The sequence below is a fragment of the Branchiostoma belcheri genome, unplaced genomic scaffold (genome assembly GCF_001625305.1).
Source record: "Branchiostoma belcheri isolate BF01 breed outbred unplaced genomic scaffold, Haploidv18h27 scaffold150, whole genome shotgun sequence".
Lineage (NCBI taxonomy): Eukaryota > Metazoa > Chordata > Leptocardii > Amphioxiformes > Branchiostomatidae > Branchiostoma > Branchiostoma belcheri.
The window spans coordinates 386,678-399,131 of record NW_017802936.1 but is presented as its reverse complement, the minus strand read 5'-3'; the positions used below and the strand labels follow the sequence as shown (position 1 = coordinate 399,131).

The 12,454-nt window shown below is 41.7% G+C and overlaps 2 protein-coding genes across 2 annotated transcripts in view; both read left to right on the top strand.

Annotated features, from left to right (window-relative positions):
• The window catches only part of LOC109465462 (endothelial lipase-like), a 22,727-nt gene extending 22,483 nt beyond the window's left edge, over positions 1 to 244 (top strand). Inside the window, exon 11 of the mRNA XM_019762748.1 lies at positions 90 to 244. The gene's annotated coding sequence lies outside the window, so the exon portion shown is untranslated. The remainder of the gene's footprint in view (positions 1 to 89) is intronic.
• Positions 245 to 4,378: 4,134 nt separating this feature from the next.
• Positions 4,379 to 12,454, top strand: part of LOC109465466 (voltage-dependent calcium channel beta subunit-associated regulatory protein-like) — a 66,491-nt gene continuing 58,415 nt past the window's right edge. The window contains exon 1 of the mRNA XM_019762752.1: positions 4,379 to 4,433. The gene's annotated coding sequence lies outside the window, so the exon portion shown is untranslated. The remainder of the gene's footprint in view (positions 4,434 to 12,454) is intronic.

Here is a 12,454-nt window from a genome sequence, read left to right as displayed (position 1 = left end):
CAGTAAACAGTGATAATCTTACTCTAAATTGATATTAATGCGGTACCTTTCATGTCATATTTACTGAGAACTGTTTTCATGTGTTTCAGGTTGAAGTACCAAGGTTGCGAATTGGTACACGGAGAATAGTGACGTCACCGATCCGTAGTCAGACGCTGCCATATCTATTTATAGATTTGTATATATATTTTGGTACGGTCTTATTTATATATCTGCCTTTTTACCAGCGGAACTGCATCGAATTTGAATATTATGTATATAATCCGTTATTTAAGATACAAATGTACGGTTTCAGAATGTTTACAAATAATTTATGACATCGCTCGTTGCAATAGCTAGTACACGCTGTTCTAAGTTAATGTAGTTATACGTTTATCGCCATTGTTGCTGTTTAATTGATGTGATCATGTGATGTCGTGTCCGTGCCAACCGTAACTGTCACCTTGTGTTTCACAGAATTAAGCCTAAATAAAATGATCCGTTATATGAAATTTGTGTGTGAAATGTTGAATGATTGTTACCTGTGTGTGTATTATATAGGTTTTCTTTAGATTGACTGTGTATTTGCTTGTATTTCCACAAGCTCAAGGAAGTTAGGTCAAAGGTTCAGGAAAAGGTTATCTCACGTCCTGTTTTTACCTTTCTGTTATATGCAAAAGGATGTGGGTTTGTCTGTATGCTGGTAGGTTGACAGCACGTGGGTGGAAGATTCGCATGTAGAATTGAAGGAGGTTTAAAAAGGTCAGATACGGAAAATGAGGTGAACTTGAAAGTCCCACAATTTGGCCGAGAGCCAGCAGGAATTAGAGGCCGGCATATCAATTCAATCAATCAATGGTTTATTGTGGGGACTCGAAACAACCATACAATGGTACTTTTTTGGCTAAATTATATTTACACTTAATTTAAAACTGTAATTTCCAACTAAATTTCAAGACTGTACAACTCCAGTCTTTGTCAAGGAATGAGCAAACCACCGCTTCCGTGACGTCACACAGATAACACACGTGACTCCGTGAGCAGTGGAACAAAGGTTGCAGAAAGTATGTGGCGCCCCCCGTCTCTGTTGAGGGATGGTTGTAATGCCACGAAAGCGGTGGATTGCTCATTCCTTGACAAAGATTGGAGTTGTACAGTCGAAAATTTGGGTGAGTGTAATTTGTTGTGTTGGAAATTACAGTTTAAACTTGCTTCATAAATGCCTCACGTTCATCTTACGCATATTAAAACCATTTCGCTACTGTTAAAACATATACCAATATATCAATCTAGCAGGAAATTATGGTAGGTACATGTGATGTTTCATTAAGTAGACCAACCAGGAAAGGCAGTGTAGTCTTACAATTGTACTGTCGAAAATGTGGGTAAGTCCAATTATTTATGTTGAAAAATACAGTTTTAACTCGCCTCATATTCTTCTCGATTGTTCTAATGAATACAGTTTCAGTGAGCGAGGTTTTTTACCGATGGAGTGAATAGGTCATTACGGTCTACCGGAGTCCTCACAAAACACCTGCGTCATGCAGCGCTATAAATGGAACAAACATCTCCATTCACGCTGGAGAAATCATTACAGCGCTGACTTGGTTAGCGTCTGAAGCGGTATCGAACTCAATAAAGCTAGATTTAAGCAATTAATATATAACTATAGTAGGCACAGTAGTCAGATGGTATTCTACAATGTCGTTATCTGTTATTTTTTGTTATTTGTAATTACCATATATATGTGATTTTTCTCAATTAATGCATTACATATATATATTCAAGGATTACTGGAATAGTTGTGTTTTTAAAATGTTTTTCGTATTTCTGAGAGGATATGGAGGACTAGCCTATATGAAACATATAACGTTAACATTAGTTCTTGTAGACAAGGCCTTTTTAAAATAAAATTTCTTGGTTCTACTCTTCTTCTTTTTCGCTAATTTCTGAAATCTTGTTAGGCCACACCAAATTAATTTCTTGGTTAACGGATTCGCCTGCTTCATTTTTTCTGATTTGCAAATAAAATAAAAATTCAGAATCAACTGCAAAATGCTCATATTTTGCCCTGAATAGTTGAAAACAGTCCTTTTCTTCCTGGTTGTTACAGTTATTTCATCTTTCAATGCAATGGTATCATCAAAAGTTCAAAATCCATTGTTTAAATTTTGAACCAGCCTGGTGTGTTGCCTTCATGACTCCTATCGTACCATTTTGGGCCATTATAGGATGCCTAGGCCTGTTTTTATTTTTTGTTTTTTTGCCCCCCCGCTCCATCATCTTTCTAGAAAAATCCGTTAACCAAGAAATTAAATTGGTGTGGCCTTATCGGGCTTTCTTTTTTGTACCGATGCCTTTTTAGGCTTCCTGTTGCAAACGCATACCGCCCTGCCAATTTGATACTGCTTCCAATTTGATACTGTCTTGCAGCAACCTAAATGTTTGCTTGGATTGTTTCTAGTCCACGTTTCCCCACGGCTAGGTCACTCTTTTTATGAATGAAAATAAAACCCACCAGGAGACCTGTTTGCGTTTGTACCTAATCAAATCTGACGCCAGGAAAGCTTTACAATATCACGGTCTGTTCAAAGACGTGCAGGGAATAATATTGTCATTGTCTTGTAGTAGCAAGCCTTGAATATTCGATGTTAAAGAAGAGGTACGGACAAGAAAATTACCTTTCTGAAATACATAATTTTGAAGTTCGTAGATCGATTTCAAAGATGAGAATTTCTAGCCATAAATTGAATATAGAGTTAGGAAGATATAAAAATATCCCCCGTGACCAGAGGTTTCGTCCATTCTGTCCCAATGATATTGAAGACGAACAACATTTTATTTTGAATTGTACACTATATAACGATAAAGGCACAAAGCTGTTTAACCTTCTCTCCGCCTGTTCAACAGAATTTGTTACATTTCATGCTATAGATAAATTTAATTTCATCCTAGAAGGTAATAACCCTTACTGTGTACAAATAGGTAAATATATCAAAGAATGTTTAGACAAGTAGTATTAGTTGACCCATCTATTGTTTTCTACGTAGGATATTTTCGTTGTATCCATGTATATTTGTTTGTATATCTACATGTCTTAGACCTTACGAAAGTCGCTGTACTTTTGTTGTGTCAATAAAGTTCTTCTTCTAATAAAGTCACGAATATATGAGAGTCACAAACAGTAGGGTTTCGAAAGTAAAGAGCGTCCAGGTATAATCTTTCATGCGGAATAATAATATCCCATCATCTAAAAACCACTAGTCCTTTTATGCAATTGTCTGCAAAAGTGCAATATATCATAAGGGGACGGTTCGTTATAACTACGTGTTGGAGGTGCCGCAGTCAATGCTTTTCTTGTTCGAGTTACGTTTCTTTGTAGAAAACAATGCATATCATTGGTACGAATAATTTTGGCAGTTTAAAAGACGAGGAAATCTATGATAATAGTTGTTTTATAAAGTGATTTCAGGGCAGCACAACTGGATTTTCAAAGTCATTTTTTTGTCATGTTTTGAATGTAGTTAGGTGAATAAACCCCATCTCATAGCATAGATCTGAGTGAGGCAAAAATACGATGTCGCAAATAGAAAGCAGTTGCCTGTTTCGTATCGTTGGCTGGTTCTGGCTGTTAACTGGTGGTACCAAAAAATAAAGATACTCCTTAAGCAGCTTGTTTTGAGGCTTTTTCATACGCTTCAAGCGTGAAATGATGATGAAAATATGATAAGAAATGGCAGTGAATGAAAATATCAGAAAGACTTCCTCATCCAGAATATTTCATGCCGCCCTGAAACTACATTGAATGCCTTTAGGCCACATCAATTTAATTTCTTGGTTAACGGATTCGCCCGCTTCATTTTTTTCTGATTTGCAAATAAAAATAGAAAAATTCAGAATCAACTGCAAAATGCTCATATTTTGCCCTGAACAGTTAAAAACCTTTTCATCCTAGGTGTTACAGTTATTCCTTCTTTCATGCAATGGTATCCAAAAGTTCAAAATTCATTGTTTAAATTTTGAACCTGGTGTGTTGACTTTATGGCTCCTATCGTACCATTTTGGGCCATAATAGGATGCCTAGGCCTGTTTTTATTTTTACTTTTTTTCGCCCGCCCGCTCCATTATTTTTCTAGAAAAATCCGGTAACCAAGAAATTAAATTGGTGTGGCCTTAACACGCCCGTGTAAATGTATGATATTACCCCCCCCCCGAACCTGACAGCGTGCGTTGATGTTACAGTGAGAGGAAGTGACGTCATAAGTACGGCGGGAGTGGATGCCAGTCGGTCCTGCTGGTCTCCCTGGGGTAACCGTCCGTCCGTCCGCCGCACACCCACCACAACTCCACCCCCCTGGCACCGCCCGAAGGACAACACCCCCTCAACCGCCCCTACCCCCCTCAAGAATGACAGTTTGATGTTTGGATGGGAATATATGATGTCCGTCACAAAGGTAAGGGACCAGGTATTATAGAAACCATTTGAACCCTACTCCCTTGTGTTAAACGATAACCACATCTGTTTACATTCTCACCACACGCATACATGTACGTACCGGGTACGATATCCCTTTAACAACCCGGCCAGCTTTGTAGGGATAAACCTCAAGAAATCTAACCCGCGACATCCCAGAGATAGCCGGCCTAGCATTATATAGACGGCATCCATAATTTATAGTAAATGGATAAATAATTTAACAAAGGCTGCGAAATGAGCGAGGGAGTCAAGACATGACACCGCAGTTCGCTGTTGAACTCTTATATGATGATTTTTTTTCGCCTTGAAAATACGGGGACGCTTGTGGCGTGGTTACTGGCATTCCAAAGTATACCACAGAATTCTACCCCCATGGCCCTGTCAAAATAGCAGACAGGATAAGGCAGTGTTTTTCCCGATAGTGGCTTCTGTACAGCGCCTGTACTAAAGGGGCCCATCGGTTCGGGGCGAATTGGTTCAGGGGCCATCCTTTTGTTGGGTTGGATCGATAGCCTTGACCTCTGTGGGCTGAAGGTCTGTCGCAGCACTTGATTATAGGCATCAGATCCTCGTGAAAATTCACTTCTGTTGGTAGAATTACTAGTGTACATGGAGACGACTAAAACAGTGCGGGAAATGCGGCCAGAGCCTACAGTGAACGCTGATCCACTATGCAAAGGTGTGCACACACATGTACACCCTTGTCTTAGGAAGAGATTTCAATTATATCTTGTTTGTAAACCTTGTAATTTACTATATACGAGCTTGATATCGCCTTAAAGCTACAGGAGTGTTGACCCCATATAGCTCAGGCTACCGACCTGTAAGTGCGGGGAATGCGGCCGGCGGTACGATATTTCCCCGTTTAAAGGTGCGTAGTGTCTGACAGTACGCCGCCGGGGTTGGTTCACGCCCATCTTCATTCACAACTCGGAGCTCGCTGCCATGTACGTGTCTGGAATACCAGGGAGCCGGTAGAAAGACAACCTACATGTACAGCCTGGTTACAGTCCATCGTGACCTTTCCGAGATGTGCTCGGCACTGGGAGTGCTGCCTGCCCGTCCAGGCTTATTAGTGGACTCCGGGGAATGTTTATGGGGTGGGATTTATTTCAGTAACTCACCAGAGCACGGATATTTCCAGAAAGGTCGACTTTGCCGATAGCCAATGCTTACCAGGACTGGTGCTGGTAAAACAGCCATGGAATGAATATCAGGCTAGTTAAACGTGTGTACAACACGATAAAACGATTCTAACAGCCCTAACATCGCGGTTCAAACAGTCAAACTTAACCCAGTAGAAAGAACAATTGCAGGTGAATTTAGCCACTGTACAATTTGCTCGCGCAAGGGGGCATTAACCCTCGCAGAACTGACTCTTCTGGCTAATTATTCGTCCTTTTTGTGCCGAATTCTACGATCCCGTAGGAAGGCCTGTTGGAGGCTAGTTTAACGTAGCCTGGTATCCAGTCTTACGTGATTGGGGGTATTGGGGTGTTCGGGCAGGTTGTGCCTTCGGGGGCTCTAATAGCTTCCCCCGCCCAGTGCAACAGACCGTCCCGGTAGGAGAGTTACGCTAATAAGAAACAGTATGCTTGGGGATTTGGGGGGAGGGCTAATGAATCTCTCGTGAAATACACACCGGGAAACCTATGTGAGGCGGGCGGGACAGAACTCTTTCGGCCCCGACCACGATCAGACTGGATACCAGGCTAAGTTTAACGGTCTGTCAGATCGTTTCAAGATGGGGGATGTTAACGTTATTGGACAGACACCTCTTGATGTGATGCAGGTAGGCCAGACGGCTCTGGCAGCGGCGGTTTTTCCCTCCATCGATTTTTTTTCTCGCTGGACATTGTCACCATCACTCTCCGGTAAGCGGGAAACATGTCCAAACGGTCTGCGCGTGCGCGTTAGCACTTGATTTAAACCCCATTCATCCCCCTGCCAACTAGAGCAACGTGTGACGTCATACCGACACGTGACGTCATTGATTTAAAACAACACAATTGTCTGGTAAAAGAAGCTTAAATCTTCCATTGCAATTTCAGGGCGGGGAACTGGCTTCTCAATTAAAGTCAATTTTCTAATAGTGGTATATGTGAGGCAAAAATGCGATGTCGCTGAGGGAAAACGGTTGCTTAATTTTTTATTTTTTTTATTCCAACATGTAATCACAAGACGTGGTGACGGCACACTCAAGTTTTATCAACTTAAATTAATGCAGCCACCAACACATGGGACAAATACATGACAGGACAGTACTCATTTTCACCTGAGCGAAGAGAGGATAGTCGTGTAAAGTGCCTTTCCCAAGGGCACAAGATCGGTGGCATGTCAGGACTCGAACCCGGGACCTCTAGGTTCCGAGTCGCGCACTCTGCCACTACGCCACACGACCCCACAATTTTGCTTACTTTAAAGGCTCATTCGTATTGTAGGTTGAATTCTAGATATTCATTGGTAGCAACAAGCAGGGTAGCTTATTTTGGGACTTGTTTTTGACGCTTCTGTGTTGAAAAATGTGCTAAAATGGCAAAAATATCAATATCAGACAGATTTCCTCATCCAGAATATTTTTGGTTTTTCCACCCTGAAATTTCTTTTGGATGCCTTTAAACAAACGTCATTATCTAGTCCAGTGGCAGCGAGTACTTTTGGTGTATTTTATAAAGAAAGACGCAAGGCCACATCGCCCTAATTTTATGGATGACATCCTCTGAAGACCCCCAAAGTAGTGCACGCGGGCGAAATAAAATAAAAATCCGATCAAAAATAAAAATGTTACTAAACCACAGGAATGCAAAGCTGGTATTGTGAATTTGCGGCAGTACTCAGTACGTATACGACAAGCCGGCACATGCTGGCTTTTTGAGGAATTTATGAATCGGCACTGAACGTATGTACTACGTTCTTGAGTCGTTGAGCTTCGGCAGCCTGGGTGGCTCGTATTCGTCCTTCGTCAACTACCATGGACAGAGCCTCGGAGGATGTGATCCTTTTTTTTTTTGAGAACGAGCGAAAATCAATGCGCGCGTGGATGTCATCCATAAAATTAAGTCGGTGTGGCCTATTGTACAACACATTATATGATATGTTCCGATTCTCTCTTCTTCTTTTGTTATCCTCAGGTGAGGTAAATCATGATGTCTTTTCTAGTAGCCAGATGTGCAGTGTGGCATTGCTATGGCAACGGTTTCCCCGGATAAAAGAGTGTTCTAAATGACATCTATTGTGCATGTTTTCAATTGGCCTGATCAACCTGTCTAACATGCATTGTTGCCAACCTCTGAAGTAACTAAAGGGCAGTTTAACGCTCACAAGAAGGCTGAAATTTCAGCAAAATTATGACTAATGGCTATGACTTGAGATGTAGAATTGGTATTTGTCGGCTTCTGATGTCACATGCATATACATAAATAAGCCTCGTTTGCAGGCGTTCCGGGAGCGTCCGGAGTTTTTTTTTGGGGGGGGGGCGCTTATAAGTTTGTGGGTACATGTTATAAGCTGCAGATGAAAATGTTGACCTGTGTTAACACAACCTGGAACGCTAAGTCTAACACATAAGATTTAACACTACAATCAACTATACATAACAAACAACATGTAACTTATAAGAATATACAAGGCGGAGGTATAAAATCTCAGATTTTACCTGTTTGCACGATTTTCTGATCAGACGAAGATCGCACGCATTACAAGTTCTGACAGACAACCCTAGTATGTCATCCCTGGAATGTTCCCGGAACGCCTACAACTTATGCGCGTTCGTCGCACGACTGTCGTACAATCGAAAACCGAAGGCATATTGTTTGGGCAGTTGTGACTGTGTTGTAGATAATTCAGCTGTCTTGTTACGGAATAAAGCTGTGTTAGATCCTTGTCGGCGATCTATCCGGACCTTCTACGCAGGAGAATTATGATGATAATAATAATAATTAAATAAATGTGAATAACTGAAATATGAATAGTAAAATAGTACTATACTGGTAATATTCACGCGATTCTATTACAGCATAAACACAACACAGGCACGTGTTTTGCCGGAAATTAAATGAATAAATTAAAATGTAGCAAATGTAAATGCTGGGAACGGATAATAAGATCAACAATCTATATATATTACATGTCAAGTGCAACCATTGATCTAAACTGTCATGAATCAAATGGAAAACTTCTGTCATTTACAGACTGAAATGATCATCTCTGCTGGTAGAATCGCCAGTATATCGCCGATACATATGGGAGATAATTCCAATGACACATCAGTTTTCTATAACAGACAAACAAGAGAAGCGCATTAAGGCAAACCTTAAGGTCCCGGTTTAGAGAGCGTGAATGAATGAATGAATGAATGAATGAATGAATGAATGAATGAATAAATGAATGAATGAAGAAAGAAAGAAAGATGAATGGATGGATGGATGGATGGATGGATAGATGAATGAATGAATTAATAAATGAATAAATAAATGAATGAAACTTTATTTTCGTGCCGTGTGGGCTTATACGACACCGTTTCAATAAATTATACATAAACAAAAGAGAGTACAGAGTAAAGGTACAGATAACAGATTTCAAACAAAATATGAACACAAATAAAGGTAGGCTATATACAATAATAGTCAACAAAGTGAAATCATAACAGATCATAAATGCAAATAAAAAAATCTGTACATATTGCACCAAGATTTCACAAAATAAATACAAGTACGTAAGATAAATCAAATATAACTAGAAAGGCCAATACATTTGTATTTGCTTTGGAGCAAATACAGCGATGGGTTCACCACATGTTACGACATGGCAGGGAAAGAATGAGAAACACAAGGGAAAACAATGATTTACATTGATATAACTATAATATGAAGTAACATACAACTAAAGCAACAGTTGGATAGCTATTCCCTACTTTATTGGTTAGGATTTTTAATTGCATAATGCAAACTGTTGATTTTCATGGCAGGAGGAGAAGGAGGAGAAGAAGAAGAAACACCAGAAAAAGCAATATGGGTTCACCACACACCACTTCGTGGTGTGGTGAACCCATAATAAGAGAAATCAAACGTGCAGAAGTAACAAAAAGTGACAACTGTTGATGTGTTATGAATACAGGTGTTTTCTTCTTTTCCCCCACGCTCGATAAATGAAAGTTGCTAGGTCAGATACACCCCGCGCATGTTTACAACAGTCCTAACGCCCCGCCCACTCCCGCCACGCCAAACTTAATTCGTCTGGTCCACAGCCAGACGTCACACTGGCAACATGTTATATATTCAACACACATACAAACCAGCCAGAACTACGGGCAACTGCATTTAGCTAACAGGTATGATTTTTTGTACACACGATACTATTGTTGGTTCTCTTCTTTGTAACTTCAACCGCTAGCGCAGGGCTTTTATTAAGAACAGTTTTGTAATATGATGAAAGCGTACGGTCTGTATGAAAGGTATGTTTCTTTAACATATGGGGCAGAGTGTATTTTAGTGTGAAATCTTAAATCATAAGCACAATGGTTAAGACCATTTGAGCACTTCGGAATGTAAATTTCCTGTTTCCGGATTCATAGGTACATGTCCGGATGTAACGTGATGAAACAACTGTGTGTGGGTAGCATGAAATCCGGAATATTCTTCACTAATGGCGTTGGTGAAAAAGAGAAGAATTGGCAAAATGAAGAGAATACATTTGCAGCAATAGAGCTTTGTGTTTGAACACTTGGGTCTATCATGCGATGTGTGAAACAGGTTTGTTTGTTTGTTTGTTTGTTTGTTTGTTTGTTTGTTTGTTTGTTCTATTTCACCGTGCTTATTTCACCAGCCTGCCCCTTTCAATTTTTCCCAATGTCCTAGAACTCTTGGTCGACAGTGATAATTTGGCCGCCGGGCATTTTTCCTGGGTCAGACAATAAGACTTGTTTACACTGACACAAATAAGGCAGCTGTTATTTCCTCCGGGGGAGGAGAAATCCTTCCGCGGAAGGGTTTTGTGAGAGATTTAGATTTTCATGTTCGCAGCTGTTTCTCGCTTTTGGGTGGACGGAATATTTTGAGATTCAGTATATGTTTTGCCATTGGGCTGCAGATAATGCACGTTCTTTTGGTTTCATTGTATATGTGTTTTCAGGCGTGGAAATGGTGCCTTTTGGTGGCCCCAGAACACCCCTTTGAGCGTGAAAGTGGTCGCGACCGTTGACCTTTGGCATGTATTAGGCATTGTCGGTCTCGTCCACGAAGGTGACCCCTCGCACAGAGGGGTGTCCGGTCTCAATAAATTCTGTGTTTAAAACCCTAGTCCTGCGGCGTGCAACAATTGTTGTTGTAAATAACATATAAGAATATACAATAAAAAGCCCGGAGGTATAAAATCTCAGATTTTACTTGTTGCTATTAACTAGAATCACGTGGTAGAAATGTAACTCGTAAGACGTACGTGTATACAGTATTGTGCGGTAGCCTATACTGTGACCCTCTCCAAACATATGCGACGGTCACAACCCGCCGTACGTGCTTCTGTGTGCTGTCTACGTGCAAAAACGTGGGCAATCGTACGGCATCCGTGCGTGGTGAGTACCACCTCCGTACGGAATCCTACGGATTTGGGAGCACGCAGACACGCCGTAGAACTTTAAGTGCATGTAATACTTTTTCTACGTGCGGTCTGCGGATTTACCACCCGTGCGTGCGAGTACGTGCGACGCGCGTGCCCCGTACAGTCTATGAGCGTGCAACGTACGGACTCCGTGAGTCTAACTTTACTATTCTCACGTGCAATTGCTGTACGGACAGCGCACGAAGCACGTGCGTGCCACGCACGGTGCTTGCGTCATCCGTGCTTACTCCTCACTTCCCAGTTGACCTGCTCAATGACCACGCAGAACACACGTGCACCATACCACGTGCTCCGCACGTGCAACGCACGTGCAACGCACCTGATTCTACAGTATATAAAGACGACTTGACGGGCGGCTGCCAACTCGTCTCCAAGATGCCCAGGAAGGCTCAGAAGAAGACTACCAGACAAGACCCAAAGAAACGGGCCGCGGAAGACACCAGGGCGGCTAGTGATGATGAAGTTAACAGGAGGCGCACGCACTTGCAACGTGCGAGTAAGTAAGGAAACCGTGCGTACGCCGCACGTGTAGGTACGGCCTGTACGCGGCAACGTGGCAATCGCACAGAGATCGTACGTTGTAAGCACGTACAACTCACTTACCACTTGCGCAACGTACGATGCACGCAACCGCTGACGGCCAGGCGTGTCGTGCAGACCACGTACGTACACCTTGCGCAACCGTGCGAGTGACGTACTCCCTCGGCCGGCCACCCTACGTTTGCAGAAAAAACGTAGCAGACGTAGCCACGACAAAAACGTACGGACAAAAAGCACGCACGGCGAGTTGTGACCGTCGCTATAGTGAGGCATCTTTATCATCATGCTGATGTTGGCCTCCTCAACCCAAAGAAAAAGAAGTTAACTTGCATTTTAATCAATATTGATTTGTAAACGTTATTGCTGTATTTATTTATTTATTTATTTCATCTCAAGACGGCTGGGTAGCCCCAATTCAGCTTGAATCAGCTGTTTTCCAAGGGGGCCCAGCAAAATTACACAGGACATAGTAACGTACAGTAAGACAACATACAGTAAACATAAAAGTCCGATTCGTCAAAACAGAGTCGTAGTCCAATACTCAAAATCCTAGCCGTTCAAGGTCAAAAGCACGAAAATCAAGGAATGGAGGTCAGAGGTCAGGTTTCATATGACATATGTTTCAAGCCTGCTTTAAACTGTGATAGTGTAGGTACATGTCTTAGGTCTGATGGAAGTGTATCAAAGTGTGTCGTGCCACGGAATGCAAATGTGCGGTGACCAGCTGTAGTTGTGTAGTTAGGTTTGTGCAGTAGTGAGGTCTGTCTGGTGTTGTAGTTGTGTAGCCGGTGGTTATGTACAAATGTGGCATCCAGATATGTTGGGACAAGCCCGTTGATACAT